Here is a 23,432-nt window from a genome sequence, read left to right as displayed (position 1 = left end):
AATGATTAAATTCAAACTGGTGAAACAAGAGAAGAGGTTGAGGTCAATAGAAAAAGGGAAGGAAACCCCAAAGGTTTCTACTTTGTATTGATTCTCCAGGAGGTAAAATCCACACTATGGAATAGAGCTTTTTTCACTCTTCAGATATTGAACTCTGAAGAATCCAAAACCATGACATCTTGCTGACCATGGCAAGGTGAAAATATTGAACAGTCAGAATTATCAGACATGAAGAGGTCAATCAATAAGCTGATCCCAATACTGTGGCCACAAAGATTCTAAGGTATAATTAGAAATCAAAGATGAAAGAAGGTCCCCAAAGAAAATGAATATTTAGGCAAGGGATTTCTGATGACAGATGGCATGTTAAAAAATCTCTCATCTGACATGGACTTTGTGTATTAGAGACTGATGCACTTTGGACACTATCCATGGTCCTTTTTCCAGGTGGAGGAGAGGAGGAGGCTCTGTCCTTCAGTTTTTCCCACCTCGTTTTATAAAGAGCTCTATCAGTTGGGGAAGCAGATGTCATACTCAAATTGGGATGATTTGAAAAGGGTTTATTTACGGAGTGACTATTTGCAGAAGTGTGGGCATAGAAGAAGCAGAAGAGATATTGTGTGGCCAGAGCTGTGACTGTCCCTAGGTGTGAGACTTTGCAAGAAGGAGAGTCATGTGGGAGGGGACTATCTTGAGAAAAGATGTAATCTTTGGTTGAAGGACACGGTCAGCCAGAGATGACCTCACAGGAAAAGAGCCAGAGGAATAAATATTGAAGGGTAACAGAGTACCCAAAATTGCCTCTTTGGCATAAGGATTATTTTGAACTGGTCTTTTTTTTTTAACTTTTTTTTTCCCCCAAGAGGGAAAGAGTGAGTGAGCATATGAGTGTTGGGGGGAAGTGCAGACCAAGAGGGAGAGAATTTTAAGCAGATTCTTTATTGAGCACAGAGCCTGACATGGGTCTCAATCTCAAGACTGTAAGATCATGACCTGAGCCAAGTCAAATGTCTGATTACCGGTCAACTGAACAACCCAGGTGTACCTTGAGCTGAATGTTTTGAGAAACAGCATATATAGTAGAAGTCCTGATAATAGAGTAGAAATTATTCCTTTGTTAGGAATATTTCTACTTATAAAAGAAATTTCCATTTGTAAATGTGTCTCCCTCTTTGTACTAGGAAAAGTAGGATGACTGTACATCACAAGAGAATTTTATTGATGGAGAAGGTACCTACTTAATTTGGTGTAACAAACCTTAGTTTGGTGTAAACAAAGATTTACCTTACTTTTCCTGATAACCTCCCCATACCTGATCTTCTCCCACACCTTTCTTTCTTTTGTCCTTAGCTAAAGATGGAATTTAAGCTGGAGTTCTAAGCCACCTTGGAGAGTTACTAATTTTTCATGGGGGTATCTCACATGTATACATGGCATATATGTGTTAATAAACTTCTTTGCTTTTTCTCTTGTTAATCCATCTTTTATTACAGGGGTCTCAACTAAGAATTGAGAAGAGTAGAGGGAATTAAAGCTTCAATATATGAATCTGGTAGAGGATTGGGAGACACAATTCAACCTGAAACAGTTGGACATAGCGTTTATATCACTGAACTCTTTAAATGATTGCTATGAACTTGAAGGTAATTAGAATAGCTCACAGAACTTCCAGAACCTCTCATTTTGATGTGATTGCCCATCACATTGCTCTTCCATACACACTTTTCTGGTATTGGGTGGCCAATTCTACCACTCTGGCTGTAAGGCCCTTGAGACACAGAGATTCTGACCTGGGTCACTGATTTCCAGGTGTTAGATCCAGTGAACTCTATTCTAATCTAGAGCTTCATTCAATCCTGTGAGTGACTTTGCATTCTTATCAGCACCATTAGTCAACAATTTCCTTTTGATTCAATCTAAGCTGAGCTGGGTTTCTGACATTTGTGTCCCTAACTCCTGACTAGTCCTGCTTATGGATAGGGAGCATTTATTTGTGAGAATTTTGTTCTACTTACATAGGGGCACTAAAGAATCGGAAATGTCATTCAGTAGAGACTTGAGGCCCATTTTCTAAAAGAGCAACCAGCTTATCCCTATTCCTAGCAGATGGGTCTCCCCTTTGAAGGGATCTATAGAGCCGAGAGGGAACACAGCACCTTTGTTTAGTGACCCCTGTGGCTAGTCATTAATACTGGCCTTTAGAAAGATGTCACATGCAATGTCACTGTTCATATTTGGCATTCACAAAATCACTCAGGTATCAGAGAAGGGTTAATCCTATGTCTCCTGGCTGCTCATTTTGCTACTTTCCTTGTTCTTGATGAAATGGGTGGGTGGCAGCCAGGATGCTCTGGAGACAACAGTGGCTTCATCAACTCTCTAATAAAATGCCTTGAATATGTTGCTTCAGAGGCTGCAGACAGCTACTGTGCTAAATTATTCACCCTGACTTTTACTGGGTACCTTCCTCCCATTTCAATTACTTGGGATTTTTATAGAAAATTGGCTGTGGGAATTTGACTGCTCCAACTGCCTGGTAATAATCTGGTCTGAATAGTAAACTCAGCGTGGGTTGATTCTGGGACAAGCCAAAGCATTCTTAAAAGAATTTGTGAGAAGCTGCCCTCCACTGCAGAGAAAGCTAAGAAACTATTTATACAAAATGATGCTATTTATTTGTGAGACTTCGATGCTATTTACATAGTAACAGGAAAAAATTAGAAATGTCACTCTTAATCAAGATTTGAGGCCGGTTTTCTAAAATAGCAACTAGCCTTTTCATAAATACTTTGACCATGGTCTAGAGGGGATTTGAAAATGCTTTTGAACGTGTGTATTATAGTGTAAAGAAATACTGATGTAGGGCGCCTGGGTGGCTCAGTGGTTTGGGCTGCTGCCTTCAGCTCAGGTCATGATCTCAGGGTCCTGGGATCGGGTCCCGCATCGGGCTCTCTGCTCAGTGGGGAGCCTGCTTCCCTCTCACTCTGTCTGCCTCTCTACCTACTTATGATCTCTCTCTGTCAAATAAATAACTAAAATCTTTAAAAAAAAAGAAATACTGATGTACACACACACAGCGATACATATTATGGACAAAATACTTGGCTGGGTGCTTACTCAGTGCTGGGCACTGTGCTCTGCTTACATTCATTAGCTTATTTAATGCTAACAACAGTTCAGTGGGATAATGGTGATGTTATTCCCATTTTACAAATGAGGAAACAGGCTCCAAGAGATTAAGTGACATGGTAAATTTAATGTAGCTTCTACGTGGTGGTTTAATTTCAGAGTCTGGTTCTTCATGACAAGCTACAATACTTTAAAGTTAGGCCATGTTTGAAGCAGAGAAAATATGTATGAAATTCTTTAATTAGTTTGTTTATACTCCACAGTAGATGCTAATTGTTCCTTGAGTTTTCTCTCGTTAAGAACAATAGTTCCCATAAACACAAGAAAATTGACTTGGATCTCCCCAAACATACTGAATTATGTTTCCCACATGCACTGAGTCTCACTTGACTCACATCTACAGTGATTATCTCCTGATGGAAGAACTGGGGAGTATCTGGGGGGGCCTAGGTGGCTCAGTTGGTTAACTGTCTGCCTTTGGCCCCACTTGGGTCATGATCCAAGGATCCTGGGATGGAGTCCCTCATTGTTGTGTGGGGGGGTCCCCCTGCTCAGCAGGGAGCCTGCTTCCTCCTCTACCTCTGACTGCTGCTCCCACTGCTTGTGTTCTCTCTCTCTCTCTTTCTCTCTCTCTCTGTGTCAAATAAATAAAATCTTAAAAAAAAAACAAAAACACTGGGGAATATCTAAACTTGAGGGACTAAACTATATATCCAAGGTTTTCAGGCAGTCTGGATGGCAATACTCTCCCTTGAGGGCAGAGACAGTCCTTTATAGAAACTTGGCTCAAGGAGGAGAGGCTGGCATCAGGATAGAGCTCAGTTTAGAACTTTTGCAATTTGCTCTTTTTCTGAATCCCCCAGAACACGTGCCAGAGTCCCAGGGAGATGAAGTAATAAAGTTAAAAGATCCAGGAGCTTCTACTTATCTGTGTAGGAGCTTGAAAACAGAATGCAGTGTAGCCCAGCACTGCTGTACTTCAGTGAGGGCACTGACAGAGCACCGAACACAGGGGCCAGAATTTCTCCAAAACAGGGCAGGTGGGACCATCCTAGATCTGGCTCCCAAAGGCAGTAGTCTCCAAACCAGGAGGGAATGAGCTAGCAGGTTCCACATGCAGTTCAGGAACTTGTAGGAAGGAACAGAGCTCTCTGTTCATAGCCAACTCATCTCCATTCTCACAGTCACTGAATACAACTGGGAGCTTCCTCAATCAGGAGAATTTTAAAGGAGCTGGACCCCCCCAAAAATATGTGAGTGGGTTGGAGCTGGAGAAATACTGTCTGGTTGCCATCAGTGAGATTCTGATGGTCTCAGGAAATGTGGATCAATGCAGATTTAAAAAATGAAACTTAAAAAAACAAACAAACTCTTAAAGTACTCTTCATTTTTTCCCCTTTGTTTTGGAGAACTATACAATGAAAGACAAACAGGGGTCCTTCCAACCTGGTTCTTGGGTGGAACCTTTGGGTCTTCAAAGATCTTGTTTGAAGACATGTCCTTCTTTTTCCTACTCCTTCAGCATCTGAAACTTACACGAACTTTAGGTCAGAGAAACACAATAGGAACTTTTTTTTTTTTTTTGAGTGAGCAGATCTTTAAAAGTGTGCTCGATTCAATATATATATATATATGTATATATACATATATATAAATAAAAATATATATTTTAAAGATTTTTATTTATTTATTTGACACAGAGAGAGAGGGAGAGAGAGGGAGGGAGCAAGCACAATCAGTGGGAATGGCAGGCACGGGAGAAGTGGGCTCTCTGCTCATCAAGGAGCTTGATGTGGGGCTTGATCCAAGGACCCTTGGATCGTGACCTGAGCCGAAGGCAGAGGCTTAACTGACTGAGCCATCCAGGCTCCCCTGCTCAGTTCATTATAGAGAAATGTAAAGGAAAGATCTCAGTGTTTATGGAAGGATCATGGATATCTGATAACCCACTGAATCACTATTAATCTAAAAATACACACTGAGTAAATCTATCAGTGTCACATGCAACATTTTACTGGATCTAACTACCCTGGAAATAAATCAATCTACTGTATGCTTTAGAGTATCAAATACCACACTGTGAAGAAGCTACATTAAAATAATATGGTGGGAATTTGTCCTAAGTAATAGTACTCATGAGTACTCCTGGTGAATTCTGGTACTCAAGTACCTGGTACTTGAATCATTTCTTAAATTCTCTTCACTTTGTGACTCATCATCATGAGCAATATGGACAGAATTGGGCTCCAGTGGGTTAATGTCAGCAAGTCACAGTCTCTTCAGTACTTACCTCCTGCTCTTTCTGGTGATCAAATGCTTGATGGAGGCTTTATTTTTCCCAGGGTATTTACCATGATCCAGACAAGGTAAGCAAGGACATAGAAATGAGAAAACAAGGGGAAATCCCTCCTACATATCTCATGTTCTGAGTACCTAAAGGAATTCAGAGCCTCCAACTACCTTATCTTAGTGCTCCAGGGACAGTTTGGAAGAAAAATTTCAGTCAAGACCTCAATGCCACTATTTCAAAACTGAACTAGAAATTCATAATAGCATTTCCAAAATTCATTGATATTTCAGCTTCTTCTAAGGCTGTTCAATTTCCTGTTTAATAGGAATAGAAAATAAACTGTCCCTGTCAACGAGGAGTACGTCAGGGCTTATGTAATAGTGGAAACTAAAAATCCAGAGCAGGCATACTATAGGAACAAAAAAGTTCCACTCAGACTTGGTGTCCAGCAGTTTCCATCTCCAGGGGTGAATGAATGGAGAAAAAAATTGCTGTCAACACAGTGCTCTCTGCTGTCACCCTCAGGATATGTGGCTTTGCAAAGTCTCTTGTGAGTCAGGTCAGTATAAATCCATTCCTGATGCAGTCACATGAAAGTCTATAGCTTTTCTCCCTATGGGGAGAGCATCAGAGAGTGTATTCCTTTTGTTTTTGGAAATATATATGTTTGTTCAGTCTGAAACAACCTGAATTGGATGTTATAATGAATATGTGTTTTTGAACACCAGAATGCCTTTGGGCTATGCCTCCTCCAATCTCAGGCCATGGTATTTGGTGAAGCAGTCCCCTCTTATATCCCTGGGGGTGTATATGGGTGTGTGTGTGGGGGTGGTGGTGATGGTACGTTGTATTAGTTATCTATTACTGTATAACAAACAGCCCCCAAATGTACTGGCTTAAAAAAAAAAATACTATATAATGGCCTCTTTGCATCAGGAATCTAGGTGCAACTTTTCCGTGCCTTCGTCCCAAGATTTCTTATAAGATTGCAGTCAAGGTGTCAGCCAGGGCTGGAATCAACAAGGCTTGACTCAGAGAGATCTGCTTTTGAGCTCACTCACATGACTATTGGCAGACCTTTAGTCCTTGCAGGCTTTTGGATAGAACCATTACTTTCTTGTCATATAGACTTCTTCACAGGGCAATTTGCAATATGGAAGGGTGAGCAAGACAGAAGTCACAGTGTTTTTGTAACATAATCTGAGAAGTGATATTCCATCACTTTTCGTTGTATTCTGTTCAATAGAAATGAGTCCAGCCTATACCTAAGAGGACGATACACATAAAAATAAAACAAGATGAAATGAGAGAGGGAGACAAACTGTAAGAGACTCTTAATCATAGAGAACCAAACTGAGAGTTGCTGGAGGGGATGAGGATAGGGGGATGGGGTACTTGGGTGATGGGCATTAAGGAGGGCTCATGATGTGATGAACACTGGGTGTTATATGTTGATGAATCACTGAACTCTACCTCTGAAACTAATAATGTAGTATATGTTAATTAATGTAATTTAAATACATAAATAAAAAGAAGAGAATACACAAGGGGATTAAAACCAGGAGGCAGGAACCGATGAAGACCATCTTAGAGGCTCACTATTACAGAATGTGCTGACAAGCCTAGGAAGTCATTTAGAGTGTTCCATTTCTTTGGCCACAATGATTGGCTATAAAAACTTACTTTTTGCATGATCAGATGGTATAGGCATTTAATCCAAGTCAGGTCAATGAACTTTGGCTGAAATACTTGGAAAAGAGATCTTCTCTTTCTACTGGAGTTTCTAAGATGTCATACTGGAATCTCAATGACCATCTCTGTCACCATCGCAAGAAAGCACCTTGAAAACAAGGCCAGCATAGAGGAAAATATGGCCAAAAAGTAGAAGTGAAGTATTCCTGGTGTCACTGTTTGAATACCTTGATCTTGGGGTAACTAGAGCCAATTCTACCCCTGGATTTTCTGTCTCATGACCCAATAAAAAGCTTCTCTCTCGCTCTCTCTCTTTGTTTAAGCCACCTTAAACTGAGTTTCTGTCACTTGCTACTGAAAGACTACTGATGTACAGGTATAGTATAATAATAATAATAATACTCTAATTATTTAAAAAGTTTTCTGTCTGGTAAAAAAGAATCAGCAAGATCTTAGGGTTGAGCAATGATGATAGAACAAATCACTTCTCACATTTGTAGTAAACTATTTACTCAGCATCTTGAATTTATTGGGTCTGAGTCAATGAGAGAGTTTCACCTCACTTGTCCCAAGTCCTTGTCATTACAACAGTAGGCAGTAGTTCCCCATTGCCCTTCCAATGCTCAGCTGACTCCTTGTATCTGGCTGAACTTGGATTCGAAATGTAGTGCTACTCCAAATCAGTGTTTCTCACCCAGGGGAGATTTGGCAATACCTAGAGAACATTTCTGGTTGTGATAACAGAGAGGGGGATATATGCTACTACCCATAATAGGTAGAGGTCATGCATGCTGCTAAACTTTTTTTTTTATAGTTTTGATTGATTGATTGATTGATTGATTTTCAGCATAACAGTATTCATTGTTTTTGCACCACACCCAGTGCTCCATGCAATACATGCCCTCCCTATTACCCACAACCTGGTTCCCCAACCTCCCACACCCCGCCCCTTCAAAACCCTCAGGCTGTTTTTCAGAGTCCATAGTCTCTCATAGTTCATCTCCCCTTCCAATTTCCCTCAACTCCCTTCTCCTCTCCATCTCCCCATGTCCTCCATGTTCTTTGTTATGCTCCACAAATAAGTGAAACTGTATGATACTTGACTCTCTCTGCTTGACTTATTTCGCTCAGCATAATCTCTTCCAGTCCTGTCCATGTTGCTACAAAACGTGGGTATTCATCCTTTCTGATGGAGGCATAATACTCTATTGTGTATATAGACCACATCTTCCTTATCCATTCATCCGTCGAAGGATATCTTGGTTCTTTCCACAGTTTGGCGACCGTGGCCATTGCTGCTATAAACATTGGGGTATAGATGGCTCTTCTTTTCACTACATCTGTATCTTTGGGGTAAATACCCAGCAGTGCAATTGCAGGGTCATAGGGAAGCTCTATTCTTAATTTCTTGAGGAATCTGCACACTGTTCTCCAAAGTGGCTGCACCAACTTGCATTCCCAACAACAGTGTAAGAGGGTTCCCCTTTCTCCACATCCTCTCCAACACCCGTTGTTTCCTGTCTTGCTAATTTTGGCCATTCTAACTGGTGTCAGGTGGTATCTCAATGTGGTTTTAATTTGAATCTCCCTGATGGCTAGTGATGGTGAGCATTTTTTCATGTGTCTGATAGCCATTTGTATGTCTTCATTGGAGAAGTGTCTGTTCATATCTTCTGCCCATTTTTTGATATGATTATCTGTTTTGTGTGTGTTGAGTTTGAGGAGTTCTTTATAGATCCTGGATATCAACCTTTTGTCTGTACTGTCCTTTGCAAATATCTTCTCCCATTCTGTGGGTTGCCTTTTTGTTTTGTTGACTGTTTCCTTTGCTGTGCAGAAGCTTTTGATCTTGATGAAGTCCCAAAAGTTCATTTTCGCTTTTGTTTCCTTTGCCTTTGGAGACATATCTTGAAAGAAGTTGCTGTGGCTGATATCGAAGAGGTTACTGCCTATATTCTCCTCTAGGATTCTGATGGATTCCTGCCTCACGTTGAGGTCTTTTATCCATTTCGAGTTTATCTTTGTGTACAGTGTAAGAGAATGGTCGAATTTCATTTTTCTCCATATCGCTGTCCAGTTTTCCCAGCACCATTTATTGAAGAGACTGTCTTTTTTCCATTGAATATTTTTTCCTGTTTTGTCGAAGATTATTTGACCATAGAGTTGAGGGTCCATATCTGGGCTCTCTACTCTGTTCCACTGGTCTAGGTGTCTGTTTTTATGCCAGTACCACGCTGTCTTGGTGATCACAGCTTTGTAGTAAAGCTTGAAATCAGGTAACGTGATGCCGCCAGTTTTGTTTTTGTTTTTCAACATTTCCTTAGCAATTCGGAGTCTCTTCTGATTCCATACAAATTTTAGGATTATTTGCTCCAGCTCTTTGAAAAATACTGGTGGAATTTTGATCAGAATGGCATTAAAAGTATAGATTGCTCTAGGCAGTATAGACATTTTAACAATGTTTATTCTTCCGATCCAAGAGCATGGAACGGTCTTCCATCTTTTTATGTCTTCTTCAATTTCTTTCATGAGTGTTCTGTAGTTCCTCAAGTACAGATCCTTTACCTCTTTGGTTAGGTTTATTCCCAGGTATCTTATGGTTCTTGGTGCTATAGTAAATGGAATCGATTCTCTAATTTCCCTTTCTGTATTTTCATTGTTAGTGTATAAGAAAGCCACTGATTTCTGTACATTGACTTTGTATCCTGCCACGTGTCAGGTTCTGGGCTCTTGTTTTTTGGGAGGTTTTTGATCACTGCTTCAATCTCGTTATTAGATATCGGTCTATTCAGGTTGTCAATTTCTTCCTGGTTCAATTTTGGGAGTTTATAGTTTTCCAGGAATGCATCCATTTCATTTAGGTTGCTTAGCTTATTGGCATAGAACTGTAATAATAATGGTAATTATTCTGTAATTTCTGATGATTGCTTCTATTTCCTTGGTGTTAGTTTTGATCTCTCCCTTTTCATTCATAATTTTATTAATTTGGACTTTCTCTCTTTTCTTTTGGATTAGTGTGGCCAATGGTTTATCGATCTTATTGATTCTTTCAAAAAACCAGCTTCTAGTTTCATTGATACGTTCTACTGTATCTCTGGTTTCTACCTCATTGATCTCTGCTCTAATCTTGATTATTTCCCTTCCTGCATGTGGAGTTGGTTTGATTTATTGTTTATTCTCCAGTTCTTTAAGGTGTAGAGACAGCTGGTGTATTCTGGATTTTTCAATTTTTTTGAAGGAGGCTTGGATAGCTATGTGTTTCCCCCTTAGAACCGCCTTTGCTGTATCCCATAGGTTTTGGACCAAAGTGTCTTCATTCTCATTGGTTTCCATGAATTGTTTAAGTTCTTCTTTGATCTCCTGGTTGATCCAAACATTCTTAAGCAAGGTGGTCTTTAGCTTCCAGGTGTTTGAGTTCCTTCCGAACTTTACCTTGTGATTGAGCTCCAGTTTCAAAGCATTGTGATCTGAGGATATGCAGGGAATAATGTCAGTCTTTTGGTATCAGTTGAGTCCTGCTTTGTGAACAAGTATGTGGTCTATTCTGGAGAAGGTTCCATGTGCCCTTGAGAAGAATGAGTATTCTGTTGTTTTAGGGTGGAATGTTCTGTATATGTCTATGAGGTCCATCTGGTCCAATGTTTCATTCAATGCTCTTATTTCTTTATTTATTTTCTGCTTTGATGATCTGTCTATTACTGAGAGAGGTGTATTAAGATCTCCTACTATTAATGTATTCATATCAATATGACTTTTTATCTTGATTAATAGTTTTCTTATGTAATTGGCTGCTCCCATATTGGGGGCATTGATATTTACAATTGTTAGATCATCTTGGTGGATAGTCCCTTTAAGAATTATGTAGTGTCCTTCTGTATCTCTGACTACAGTCTTTAGTTTAAAATCTAATTTATCTGATATGAGAATCGCTACCCTGGCCTTCTTTTGAGGCCCATTGGCATGAAAGATGCTTCTCCATCCCTTCACTTTCAGTCTGGGTGTATCCTTAGGTTCAAAATGGGTCTCTTGTAGACAACATATGGATGGGTTCTGTCTTTTTATACAATCTGCAACCCTGTGTTGTTTTATGGGTGCATTTAGGCCATTCACATTGAGGGTGATTATTGATAGATACATTTTTATTGACATCGTGTTACCTTTGAAGTCTTTCTGTCTGTAGATTGTCTCTATATTTCTGTTCAATGATATACTTAGGATTTTTTCTCTTTTATAAGACCCCCCTTAATATTTCCTGCAGTGTTGGCTTGGTGGTTGCATAGTCTTTTAAGCATTGCCGGTCTTGGAAACTCTTTATCTCTCCATCCATTTTGAATGTCAGTCTTGCTGGATAAAGTATTCTTGGCTGCATGTTCTTCTCATTTAGTACTCTGATTATATTTTGCCAGCCCTTCCTGGCTTGCCAGGTCTCTGTGGACAGGTCTGACGTTATTCTAATGGGCTTTCCTCTGTATGTAAGGAGCTTCTTTGTCCTAGCTGCTTTTAAGAGGGTCTGTCTAGAATTGTAATTCTTCATTCTAACTATCAGGTATTGCGAGGACTTTCGAGAATCTAAAATCTTGGGGGGAAACCGCTCTGCCTCTAGTACATGAACGTTGTTTCCATTCATGAGATTGGGAACATTTTCATAGACAACTTGTTCCACTATATCTTCTAGACTTCTTTCTTCTTCCTCCCCTTCAGGGATTCCAATAATTCTGACGTCGGAATGTTTCATGGCATCATTTATTTCCCTGATTCTGTTTTCGTGGCTTCTGAGCTGTTTGTTCCAGGCTTCCTCCTGATCCTTTCTCTCTATCTGTTTGTCCTCCAGATCACTAATTCTATCTTCTTCCTCAGTTACCCTAGCTTTTAGAGAATTTAGATTAGATTGGAATTCATTGAGAGCATTTTGAACATCATCCCTGGTGGCTTTCAGTTCTGCCCTAACATTGTGAACATCATCCCTGGGGGCTTTCAGTTCTGCCCTAATCAATTCTGTTTGGTCATCCATGGCTTTCTCCAACCTAGCTATTGCCTGGATAATTGTTAGCCTGAATTCCTTTTCTGACATATTTCTATGTCGATAGCCATTAGCTCTGTTGCAGAAGATCCATCCTCTGTATTTTTCTTCTGTTGGGTATTCCTCCTCCTAGTCATTTTGGTAAGAGATGACTGAACGGATGCAGCTGTATGTATTGACTGTGGTGCAGTCAAGGTGCACCCTGGAACGCTTCTGTGCAATCAGGATTCTCCACCCAAATGAGAGAAAAAAGAAAAGAAAAAGAAAAAGAAAAAGAAAAGAGAGAGAGAGAGAGAGAGAGAGACAGGAAAAAAAGGGAAGATAAAAGAGAAGGCTCAGCCCAAATGGGCCCCAAGGTAAGATTTATGAAGTATACAATAAAAACAGACAAACAAAAAGACTGATAAAAGTATATGACAAGAGAAAAAAAATATATATATAAAAGCAAAAAAAGGAAAAACCTCGTCAAAAATAACCCCAAGTATAAGATTTATATACTATCAGGATAAACACAAATACACAGAAACACTGGCGAAAGGAAAAGATGGGAGAGTGGTTATAAATTCTCAGTGTGGGCGAGGAAGGTTATTTTGATTCTTCCTGGATGTATCTTGATGTCTTTGTTAAGGGACTCAACTTTCCTAAGATAAAGGGGGATTAAAAAATTGGTTTGCCTATAGGGGTATCATTGATTGGGGAAAGGGGATTACCTTGAAGTTTAACTCTATATGTATATTAGAAAATAAAAATTAAAAAAGAATAAACTAGACTAAACTAAATTAAAATTTTTTAAAAAATTAAAAAAATAGAAAAGCAAAAGAAAAACACGGATGTATGCATCAAAAAGTTCAGGTTAGAAGGTTATTAAGGAATTTGATGTACAGGACATCTCACTGTGATGGTAAATAGGTTAAAAAGTTATCTATATGTATAAAAAAATGAACCAGAATAGTGGTAAAGAGTTAAAAATAAAAGCTGTATTTATAGACCGATATCTAGTAATGAGATTGAAGCAGTGATCAAAAACCTCCCAAAAAACAAGAGCCCAGGATCTGACGGATTCCCTGGGGAATTCTACCAAACTTTCAAAGAAGAAATAACACCAATTCTCCTGAAGCTGTTCCAAAAAATTGAAGCAGAAGGAAAACTTCCAGACTCTTTTTATGAAGCCAGCATTACCCTGATCCCCAAACCAGGCAAAGACCCTACCAAAAAGGATAATTTCAGACCAATATCACTGATGAATATGGATGCAAAGATTCTCAACAAGATCCTAGCAAACAGGATCCAGCAGCACATTAAAAAGATTATCCACCATGACCAGGTGGGATTCATCCCTGGGTTGCAAGGTTGGTTCAACATTCGCAAATCAATCAGTGTGATAGAACACATCAATAAGAGAAGAGAGAAGAACCACATGGTCCTCTCAATTGATGCAGAAAAAGCATTTGACAAAATCCAGCATCCGTTCCTGATGAAAATGCTTCAAAGTATAGGGATAGAGGGAACATTCCTGAACTTCATAAAATCTATCTATGAAAGACCCACAGCAAATATCATCCTCAATGGGAAAAAGCTTGCAGCCTTCCCGTTGAGATCAGGAACACGACAAGGATGCCCACTCTCACCACTCTTGTTCAACATAGTATTAGAAGTTCTAGCAAGGGCAATCAGACAACAAAGAGAAATAAAAGGTATCCAAATTGGCAAGGAAGAAGTCAAACTCTCTCTCTTCGCAGATGACATGATTCTTTATATGGAAAACCCCAAAGACTCCACCCCCAAACTACTAGAACTCATACAGCAATTCAGTAACGTGGCAGGATACAAAGTCAATGTACAGAAATCAGTGGCTTTCTTATACACTAACAATGAAAATACAGAAAGGGAAATTAGAGAATCGATTCCATTTACTATAGCACCAAAAACCATAAGATACCTGGGCATAAACCTAACCAAAGAAGTAAAGGACCTGTACTCGAGGAACTACAGAACACTCATGAAAGAAATTGAAGAAGACACAAAAAGATGGAAGACCGTTCCATGCTCTTGGATTGGAAGAATAAACATTGTTAAAATGTCTATACTGCCTAGAGCAATCTATACTTTTAATGCCATTCCGATCAAAATTCCACCAGTATTTTTCAAAGAGCTGGAGCAAATAATCCTAAAATTTGTATGGAGTCAGAAGAGACCCCGAATTGCTAAGGAAATGTTGAAAAACAAAAACAAAACTGGCGGCATCATGTTACCCGATTTCAAGCTTTACTACAAAGCTCTGATCACCAAGACAGCGTGGTACTGGCATAAAAACAGACACATAGACCAGTGGAACAGAGTGGAGAGCCCAGATATGGACCCTCAACTCTATGGTCAAATAATCTTCGACAAAACAGGAAAAAATATTCAATGGAAAAAAGACAGTCTCTTCAATAAATGGTGCTGGGAAAACTGGACAGCGATATGTAGAAGAATGAAACTCGACCATTCTCTTACACCGTTCACAAAGATAAACTCGAAATGGATAAAAGACCTCAACGTGAGACAGGAATCTATCAGAATCCTAGAGGAGAACATAGACAGTAACCTCTTCAATATCAGCCACAGCAACTTCTTTCAAGATAAGTCTCCAAAGGCCAAGGAAACAAAAGCAAAAATGAACTTTTGGGACTTCCTCAAGATCAAAAGCTTCTGCACAGCAAAGGAAACAGTCAACAAAACAAAGAGGCAACCCACGGAATGGGAGAAGATATTTGTAAATGACAGTACAGACAAAAGGTTGATATCCAGGATCTACAAAGAACTTCTCAAACTCAACACACACAGAACAGATAATCATATCAAAAAATGGGCAGAAGATATGAACAGACACTTCTCCAACAAAGACATACAAATGGCTATCAGACACATGAAAAAATGTTCATCATCACTAGCCATCAGGGAGATTCAAATTAAAACAACATTGAGATACCACCTAACACCAGTTAGAATGGCCAAAATTAGCAAGACAGGAAACAACGTGTGCTGGAGAGGATGTGGAGAAAGGGGAACCCTCTTCCACTGTTGGTGGGAATGCAAGTTAGTGCAGCCACTTTGGAGAACAGTGTGGAGATTCCTGAAGAAATTAAAAATAGAGCTTCCCTATGACCCTGCAATTGCACTGCTGGGTATTTACCCCAAAGATAAAGATGTAGTGAAAAGAAGGTCCATTTGTACCCCAATGTTTATTGCAGCAATGGCTACGGTCGCCAAACTGTGGAAAGAACCAAGATGCCCTTCAACGGATGAACGGATAAGGAAGATGTGGTCCATATACACAATGGAGTATTATGCCTCCATCAGAAAGGACGAATACCCAACTTTTGTAGCAACATGGACAGGACTGGAAGAAATTATGCTGAGCGAAATAAGTCAAGCAGAGAGAGTCAAGTATCATATGGTCTCACTTATTTGTGGAGCATAACAAAGAACATGGAGGACATGGGGAGATGGAGAGGAGAGGGAGTTGAGGGAAACTGGAAGGGGAGATGAACCATGAGAGACTATGGACTCTGAAAAACAACCAGAGGGTTATGAAGGGGCGGCGGGAGGGGGTGGGGTGGAGTGGGAGGTTGAGGAACCAGGTGGTGGGTAATAGGGAGGGCACGTACTGCATGGAGCACTGGGTGTGATGCCAAAACAATGAACACTGTTATGCTGTAAATAAGCAAATAAAAATAAATAAATTAATTTAAAAAAAAAAGCTGTATTTATGAAGTAGTGGTGGTTGTTCTCTTGTTGTCTTCTTTTTTTTTTTTTTCCTTCCTTCCTGGTTGGTTTTCTGGGGGAGGGGCCTGCCACGTGGGTTTTCAGTCAATGATGTTCCCTGAGTTAGGTCCTCCCACCCCCCTCAAGGGGGTGGGCTCTGAGGAAACTGTTTTTTTTCAGGCTTTTGTTCTCTGGAGGTTTTTATGTTTGTTCATCTGTTTTCTCTCGCCTTGACAACTTTTGATGGTTTTTGGAGGTTTAGAGGAGAGCAAACTGCACCCCGACCTCCCTCTCAGAGAGAAGCCTCAGAATGCTCTGCAGAGCTGCTGGCAGAGTAGGTTGCGAGTCACGGCCCCTAAGGATGCAGGATCTCCTCCTTGTACCCAATACCAGGGCAGCAGCGGCTCTGTGGGCAGCTTCAGACCACCAGAGAGGTTCCAAGCAGCAATTGCACACTGAGATTTTCCTGCTGGCCCGGGCTAGGAATGCTTGGCTTTTCCGGGTGCCAGAGCTCCCGGCTAGCACCTGTGAACACCTCTCCCAGGGGAGGGTGTGGGATGCACGTGTTTCAGGAATGCCATCTGGTGAGGCTCCCAGCCCCTCACGGGAGCCGGACCCCACGTGTTCTCGGGCGTGCTGGAGGCTCAGGCATGCTGGCGGCTCAGGGACCAAGACCTGGTTTCTCCACCCGCACTCTCTCTGGCTCAGCGCCAGGGGAGGCTATCCTGGGTCCGGGGACTTAAGCCCCTGTCCCTAACCCTGATTCCCACATTTTCCCCCCACGATCCTTTGCTTTTTTTTTTTTTTTTTGAGTGCTTTCAACCAGACTCCAAGCTAATGCTGGTCCCCAGATGCAGGCACTCTCGTATTGGGGTATTACTTTCCAATCGGTCGCCTCTGGTGGCTCCCTCCCCCTTTTGTTTATCTTCCGATATCAGTCCGAAGTTCCCACTCTGCTTTACCTGCCCACTGGCGTCTTCTGCTCCTGTAGAGATCCAGACATGTATAATTCTGATCTCAGGCTGATTTCATGGGTGATCAGAGTTCTTTGGTAGGTAATCAGCTCACTTTAGGGTACAGGTTGAAACGGCGCCTCCTCCTACTTCCCCGCCATCTTGACTCCCCCTGTGCTGCTAAACTTTCTACAATGTAGACCGCCTCCTCCCCCAGGCCTCCAGAAAGAATTATCCAGCCCAAATCTCCATAGTGTTGAGGTTGAGAAATCCTGCTTTGTGCCGTCTGTGGTCACTTAGCAAATTACAGTGTAGGACTGTATTTGCTTGTCTCTGGATAAATAATAATACAGGAAGGTTCAAGCTTGAATATATCACAACATGTTGTCTTAAAAGAGAGTCTATCTTCATCTTGTCTCCCATGTTGGCTCCTAAAAGTGAAAGTGGGCCCTGTAAAGTGACCCAACAGAGAACGGGTTCTTAGTGTTTTTCAATCCCCATTCAAAAATAGATTCCTCAGACATATACTCATATCCTCTGTTCTGTTCTCATAGAAGGACTTTCAACTGATAGTGACCTGGGGTGCTAAGCAAAGGGAATAAACAATTTAGGATCTTGTGATGAAATCTGATTCCATAGCATATTTCTCGACACACATCCACATTCTGATTTTAAATATTAAGGGCTCTTTCCTATAGCTGGAAAACAGGGCAACTCGTATTTTAATCTGTGACATTAAGATCAAAATGAAAACCAGGAATAAAAGTCTAACTATATTCTTCCTGCTGTTAAGAAATTTAATTTTTGCATGATCATGTGGCATTTGGCTTCCCTGCTTCCTTCCCTTCCTGGGGATGTGTTTTGGGTCCTATCTAGTATTGGTATTAATGGAAACTTGTTCTTTTGTTTCTTCAAGTGCCTAGCTTGTAGTGAGTATTCAACTCACACACTCAACACTTTCCACTGTGCTTTGTTACAAGAGATTTTCTGATTTCTTATAGTAAGTTCTTATGACTGGGCCCTTCTGAGGTTTGGGGGCTATGAGGGGGTTAAGAGTTATTGTTGAAGGTCCTGGGGCTGATTCACATAGTGGCTGCACTTATATCAAGCAGGAGAGAGCATGTGAGGGGGATCAGTGTGGCCTAGAATCCAGTCCAAGCTCCCCTTCTCAAGCTCTGTGCTTGACTAAGAGGTGTGTTCACCAAAGATACTGACTGTTGGCCTGGCCATGCTCTCTGTGGTGATACGTTCCTCTAGAAGGGATGCTCCTGCCTTCAGAAGAGTTTAGTGGAGACACCATGAGGACCCAGACCTAAAATGCCCATAGGCTGTTCGAAAGAGACCTTTCATCCTACACACAGATGTCCTTGAGCTCCTGGAGCCCATGCCTTATTGCAGGCTTCCATTATCCACACCTAGAGTCTGGGCTCACAGGCAGGGTAATTATCACTTCAGCAAGGTCCTATTAAGTCCTACTACCCAGCTATAAAAATATAACAGGTGCTTATTAGGCCCTGACACAAACCCAAAGACAAATTGCATGGGCACTGTGCTCAGAGCACGCACCTTTGTCTTTCACTTGAAGTCCACCTCGCCTTTATGTTTTACTGCAAGGTAATCATTTGGAAAATAGAGCTGGGATGTTTTGTTTCCCCTCTTGCAGTTAATTGTTAGCTAAGACACCAGGAAGGTGAATGAAAGAAAACTTCCCTGAATCAAAAGGTGAAGTCATCTGTAATGACTCAGGTCCTAAAAAAGTAGCTGAGAGGACGTCATCAAACCCACTATATTATTATCTTTCCTTCTTGGGTTTCCCTTCCCAGTGAATGACACCAGGGTTCCCCCGGTACTCAAGTTGGAAACCTGGAAACCAGCCTTGACCTCTGTATTTCTCTCTCCTCCACTCTTGAAGAATGATCAAATTCAGTTAACTCTACCTCTTTAACAACTCTTCTGTTACCTTCGTCTCTTTGCCTTCATGACTTCACTGCCTCAGTCCAGTGGTCATCACTTGTAGCCTGGCCTGTTGGAGTGGAGAATATCCCTGTTTCAAACCCTTCTCCCTACAGCTGCCCCCAAGAATGTGAAAACCTAAGTCTGATCATGCTGTTCCCCAGCCTTTGCTGTGCCTTTGCCCTGACCTTCTTTCCCCCCACAAGCCCTGTTTTTCTGATGAACCTCTAGCTACCTAGCTTTGTGAGTAAGATCGTATGTGTATTCCTTGGAAAAATCCTCTGGCTTTTCCATGTTAGGGAAAAACCCTGACATGGCTGTTGGGGCAGGGTAGTTGCTGAGTAAATGCCTATGGTTCACAAAATACTGTTTCATATTTTGTTGCTGACAAAGACCTTTAAAAAACACTGTTGCAGGATTTCTTTTTCTTAGGGGTGCCCATGGTTCTTAGTTGTGCAGCTTCAAAGAATGAAGAGGTAGAGCAGATGAAGAGTGGTGAGTGGCAAAGCAAGGTTTATTGAGCAGTAGTAAAGCAAAGTTTATTGTATAATAGTACAAAGCTCCCGAGGAGGGAGGGGACACAAAAGGATTGCCAATTTCGGGTTGATATCTAGGGGGTTTTATGGGGCTTTGGTGTGGGCTGTTTAAATCTGATTAACCTTCTATGTGCCTGTCACCTGATCAGGTTGTCCACTCATGAAACAATCAGGTAGCTGTTCACATGGGAAAGGGTGGGGGGCTTTTTCCAGGATGGCATAAAATCCTTTTAAGGGTGGTTTCCTTTAAGGGCAGTGGCCTCTTGTCCCTGCCTGCCTTTCTTCAGACTATCTTTCATTACTACTCTCTCACTTAAAGATCTTTTCAGAGACTTGCATCCTGACTCTTGGAAAAGTCCCTTGATATCTCTGAACCTCAGTGTCCCTATATATCAGGTATAACCACACCTATTTGTGGATGAAAATCCATGTTCTTCTCCCTGTTGTGCAGTTGCCTCTCCAAAGAGACAGAGAAAAATGACCATTTACTTATGTAACAAGTGCAAATGCTGTCCAGCAAAGTGCAAGCTTTACATCAACTTTAATCAAATTCAAATCTCAGTTTCCACTTTCCACTGACTCAGACTGTCTGTGTAGAGTATAAGTCACTATAAAGATGTTTAAAATGAATTTGAAATGATCACATACAGTTTAATAAGTCTGAAGGACATTTGGTTTCCTGTCGCTGTGTTAGAAGCTTTCACATTCATCGGGCCAATCATGCTGTGATTATTATAACCATTGTGCCCAGTGTGCTGCATTTACCCTTAGGTGAACCTCCTGCCTGCTGAAGCCAGGGAATCATTTGATTAAAACATTGATTAACTGCTAATTGTATGGTTTCCACAGTGACTAGCACAGTGGTTTGTACAAAGCTGCGATCCGAGTCATGTAAGACTTGGCTCTCTTGGACGAGTTTATGAATATCTAATCCCCTTTAGATATTAGAACTAAATGACTAGCTCGAATTCCTAAAAGAGAGTCCTAGAAACAAAGGGCACAGGTAGGCAGAATCACTGTCAGCTGAGAGATCAATCCATCCTTGCATTATAGAGGAAAATGAGAATTTCCTGGGAGTCTAATTAGCAAATAATTATTAGCTGACATTGATTAAGCTCTTCCCATGGTAAACACTTTACAAGGAATATTTCATTTAATCCTATAGAGAGTCTCATGGGGTTATGATTTATAATTATATTTTATAGAGGAAGAAACTGAAACACAAGGAAGCAGAATCAGAGGAGTGGCAAGAGCAGGAGTTGAATCAGAGGGTTGGTTTCAGATCCGCGTCAGTTAGCCCATCCTCTATAGGATACCCAGGCAGTGTCTGGTGATGGCATTAGGTTTCACCTCCACAGATGAATGATGTGACAAATCTGTCCCAATTCTGCTATGCTTGGAGAATCCCCCTCCCCACCCCAGTCTCTGTTCTGTAAACATGGGTGGAAAGACCCAAGCTGGTGTCTGGATCACCTTTCTCTCTAAAGTTGGAAGTTCCCAGATTGCTTACATAAGATGGCTTTGGGTTTTGGAGAGATATGTTGTAGAAGTGTGTGTGTGTGTGTGTGTGTGTGTGTGTGTGTGTGTGTGTGTGTATGTTGGGGGGTAGTGGATGGAAAGGAAGATACTTTGGGGACTCTGCACCCTCACTGCTCTTTGTGGAGCCTCTTCTAATTTTATATACTGATCCACCATCTCTTTAGTCAGTAGGAGTACTGAGTGCTTTGGTTTGGATCCAGTGACTCTAGTGAGAGCCAAGTACAAACTCTGATTCACCATCCTTGAGCCCAGGACCTCAAAGCCTTCTTAAAGACATGCCAGTCAACATCTGGTGCAGAAAGCAGGTCTCAGATTGCAAATCTACTACTGACCAGTCGCTGTTGAGTGCTTTTTCCAGGTACCCAGAGGAGCACAGTTTTCTAAGTGTCTCTCCATGGAACTTGGAGTCCATTGGAAAATTCCATCACTTCCAGAGGCAAAATGAATTTTAGAAAGCTGTAGTAATTCAAAGCAAAACAAAATAATCCATTTCCCTGAGGATATTTGAATTTAGCTTCTGATGAAAATAAGACTGTTTCAGTGACATCATACAGCCATGTTTATCTCATCCTGCCATCTCTGAGTGGAGCCGGCTCAGCGCTTATCCCCAGCCAAAACCAACAGCCGGGCCTCTTTTGCAACATTGAGAAGTCACTCTTTTATTTAGTGCTAAGGAATCCCCCTGAAGGAACGCTTCACAGAACTGTGCTCAGTATCCTGCTCTGTTGTAGGAAAACAAATCCAGGATGGTTTTAAGGATGAATGGTTATCACAGAGTCAAAGTTCATACCGTTAAACCAGGCTATTGGCTCATTGGATCTTTCCCTTAGTATGTGCTCAGAAGGGCTCCAAATAAAACAATCTGGCCAATTCCTTCTTTGCTTCTCTCTCTGGCCGTAAATAAATGCTGAATATTATGGTTCACATGACTGAATTTATTCTCCTCCACAGGCTGTTATTAATATAACTTCCATTTTATTACATGCCTACTGGATGTAACTCTCCGTTCTGGCTGCCACGGTGAATGTCAGGATGAAAAAGACACCTCTTGTCCCCTCTAGAAGAGACTGGGGAGATGTCACCACAAATAAAATATCTGAACAAGCCATGCAATCATCACCATTAGCTGAAGGGCCCTCTAGGACCCAGAGAGGAATCTGAGTGAAGAGGAATTTGAACTGGACTTATAATGATGCCCTGGGCTTTCCTGAGTAGGTGGGACATCGGCCAAGGACATATGATTGATTATGCTGTGTAAGTATTGGGAGGAATAGCCACATTCACCGTAGCATTCATTATCACTGAATGCTGTGATCTGTGAGTTCCCACTGCAAACCCAACAGGGTCAGTGCAGATTGCACTGTAACTGATCGTCTTTAACGGTTAAGAACCACCCTCCACCCCACCCCCACTCCCCATTGCACAGAGAAGAGTTAATCGGGAGTCCTAAGAAGGCTCGCCTTGTTTTTGCTCTGGCCAGCAATCCAGTCTCAGAAAAGGTGCAGGGGCTCATGGCAGTGTCAGGAAGATGCTGTTTACTGGTCCAATGAGCACTTGGCCCCTGGCGATGCACATTTCTGTTGTAAGGCCCCGCTTTCAAGCAGACAAAAGCTCCAGTTCCCCATCTGCCTCCTGGGCCATGTATCTCTTAGCTCAGTTTCCCAGAGATGTGCCGAGGCCAGGATAGTGAATCCAGCCAAACCATGTCCTTGGCAGAGATGCCAAAAGAGAGCCCTGGAACAAAGGAAGTCTAACAGATAACCGACTTCCTTTGAAGGAACCTGGAGGGCTATAACTATAGTCAGCTGTTGGCACCAGCGGGGGATGGAAAGTGAGCATTGCAAACTGAGTCCCGGCCTGTCTGTGCCTCTTGGTGTCCTGAATGCAGTCAAACCACAACCCCTTCCTGGCAGACACTCAGGTTGAATGATGGCTGGGTGCAGGAAGCTGTATGTGGCCTTTCCTAGGAGCCCAGCCAAACCGGGGAGAAGGAAACTGAGCCACACAGAGAAGCTGTGTGCTCTGACTACCAGAAGGACCTGCTTTTCATCCCCCAACCCCCAGACATGGGATAGGGATTGGCGTGGTGAGGATGAGGGAATTTGTTATGGTCTCTTTATTTTTTTTTATCTTTAAAAGATCTTATTTATTTATTTGTCAGAGATTGTGAGAGAGAGAGCACGCACAAGCAGGGGAAGCGGTAGGCAGAGGGAGAGCAGTCTCCCCACCAAGAAAGGAGCCCAATGTAGGACTCAATTCCAGGACCCTGAGGTCACGGCCGGAGCCGAGAAGGCAGACGCTTAACTGACTGAGCCACCCAGGTGTCCCAGTGTTGTGGTTTCTTTAAAAACAAAATACATAAGTTCTTTCTATCTAGCCAAGCCTCAAGCAAATAAGATGTTTTCCTTCCAACTACAGGACAATGTCTTTCTGATACTGGAGTCACTTGTTTTGCTAGCTACAAGGGCAAAACCCCTCAGGCCTCGTGAACCTGAGTCTGAAGATGGAACCTGGGAATTTACGAAGTTTGAGGCAGGCCCCTATGAATCTTTTACCCCGGATCCATATAATCC

Source organism: Meles meles, chromosome 3, assembly GCF_922984935.1.
Source record: "Meles meles chromosome 3, mMelMel3.1 paternal haplotype, whole genome shotgun sequence".
Taxonomy (NCBI): Eukaryota; Metazoa; Chordata; class Mammalia; order Carnivora; family Mustelidae; genus Meles; species Meles meles.
Note: the sequence above shows the minus strand (reverse complement) of the source record.